The sequence below is a fragment of the Triticum aestivum genome, chromosome 4B (assembly GCF_018294505.1).
Source record: "Triticum aestivum cultivar Chinese Spring chromosome 4B, IWGSC CS RefSeq v2.1, whole genome shotgun sequence".
Taxonomy (NCBI): Eukaryota; Viridiplantae; Streptophyta; class Magnoliopsida; order Poales; family Poaceae; genus Triticum; species Triticum aestivum.
The window spans coordinates 618,035,136-618,037,669 of record NC_057804.1 but is presented as its reverse complement, the minus strand read 5'-3'; positions in this window follow the sequence as shown (position 1 = coordinate 618,037,669).

The following is a 2,534-nucleotide window of genomic DNA, read 5'->3' as shown; positions in this document are numbered from 1 at the left end:
AGTCATACATTAACTGCCTTGTGGAGATAGTGGTTTCGGTTTCCCTGAGCATGTACTCCCTCCTTCCCTCGGTTAGCCTTGTTTTTGACTCTCATAGCCGCCCAGTTGTGCGTCTCACCATATCCCTCGAAGCCTTTGACTTTGGCTTTGGCTTTGACTTTGACTTTTGGCTGGAGAGCTTTTAGCTAAGCAAGAACATCTGCCCCCGAAAATGTTGGAATCTCGTTTACTTCATGAACAACCCGGCCTTTCGTGAAGTTCTTCTTGTCTTCCCTGTCTGGATGGTCTGGAGGGAGGAACTGTCGATGCAGGTCAAAGGCTACATACTTGCCACCCTTACTCAGCCAAATCATTCGCAGAGCCTGCATGCACACTGGGCATGGCATCTTCCCACTTATACACCATCCGCAGAATAGAGCATAGCCGGGAAAGTCATGCATGCAATAGTGTAACCAAACTTTCATCAAGAAATTTCTCTGCAGATCCCGGTCGTATGTCAACCTCGGAAAGTACCAAGAATGGTGCAAAGAATCCACCAGCGGCTGCATAAACACACCCAATTGCTTCCCTGGGTAATTAGGCCCCGGAATGATGAGCGACAAGAACATGGTCTTGCGTTGCATTAGGGCACCAGGAGGAAGATTGAGCAGAATTACACACACGGGCCAACAGTTGTGTGGATTGGACGAGATACCATATGGATTCAACCCATCACCTGATATGGCTATTCTGACATTCCCAGCCTCGGCTGCTTCCTCGGGGTATTCTTCATCGAACGACTTCCATGCTTCCCCTCCCGATGGATGTACGATTTTTTTTGGATTGTACCTTATACCTTCCTTGTGCCACTTCATCATTTTGGCAGACTCCTTCATGATGAAAAGGCGCTGCAGTCTTTTTATAATCAAGATACCGAAGAACCTTAACGGGGATGGTTAGCTGCTTTTTCTCACCATCCTCAACGACCACCTCAATGTACCGAGACGAACCGCACTACCTACAGTACTTGTCATCCGCATACTCGTGCCTAAACAAAAGGCAATTCTTCGGGCAAACATCTATTTTCTCATAATCCATAGAGAGTGCCTTCACGATTTTCTTTATATCGTACATGCTTTTCGGCAGTTCATGACCCTTACGGAGGCTGTTAGCCCATACTCCCAGGAATGCTTCGAAGTATTTCTAGCTACAGCCGTACTCAGCCTTGACTGCAATCAGTTGCGAGATGGCATCCAACTGAGATATTTTCGCACCCGCATAAAGAGGTTTCTTCGACGAGGCCATGACCTCCAAGAAGGCCTTTGCGGTTGCCTCCGGCTCCTCCGGTTCATTCTCTAAAGGTGTCGCATTTTCCGTTTCTGCAACAATGACATCATCTAGCATGTCCCTGACCCCGTCGTCCTCATATCCATCGATGCGTTGTCGCATCACCTCCTCTCTACCACGGGCTTGCTCGGCTATGTTTATCGGCGGCATGTCAAAGTTTGGCATATATCCGTGCGTGCGAAGGTGCTCACTCATGTCCGCCTGATTTCTACGGTGAAGTCTGGTACATTCGCACAGGGGCATGGTGGGATAATTCTCATTGGACGACGGAATATCTCCTTCAAATACACATCAGTTTTCATGATCCACTCTGATGTTACTCGATTCCAACGGATAAAACCACTGTACATCCACTAATTATCTGCCATCCTCTGCTTTTTTGCAAGCCACACAACATAATTAAGGATTCACTTAAATTAATAGTTTCTACCGCGTTGAATCCACCTACATCTCTAATAGGTAAAGATGGGTCCTAATCCCACCCGAGGATGTGTAGATTGAGTACGTTCTCCATTCTACCCCGTTCCGAGACAAAATTTCGGCAGCACCTCCCCGCTGTTCTCCAGATACACGTCTCGGCAAATAGCTGAGAGAATGTGCTCCGGAGAACAATGGGGAGGCGCCGCCGAAATCCTGTCTCGGAATGGGGTAGAACATGGAGAACATACCCAATCTACACATCCTCAGGCTGTCTGTGGAAAACGCTGGACAATCCGAAAGAGCTGCGGTGATAAATATGCAATTGAATGCATATTTATCGATGCAACCCTTTCGGGCGGGAGACGCCTAAGTTACGCCAGTTGACTTGAGAATGATATTCTAGTGATATTAAGAAATGGAGGATATGGACTTGTCACTACTAGGAAAAGGGCTATAGATAGGATTGGTACTAATGGCGCACCAGGTAAGTAGTGCGCCACTACTATATACTAATGGCGCACCGGTTGGAGGTGCGCCATTAGTGTGGAAGACACTAATGGCGCACCAGGCATACGGTGCGCCACTAGTATTGAATTTTTTCCCCATTTTTCCAATTGCTCTGATGGCGCATGGTGCGAAAGTGCGCCATTACTAGTTCTACCAAGTAATGGCGCACCTTGTAAGCAGTGTGCCATTAGTATATAATTTTTTTTACTTTTTTGCAAAACTGCTAATGGCGCACCGTGTATATTTTCATGGACACTTTTTGATCTCGATCTCGATCCCAC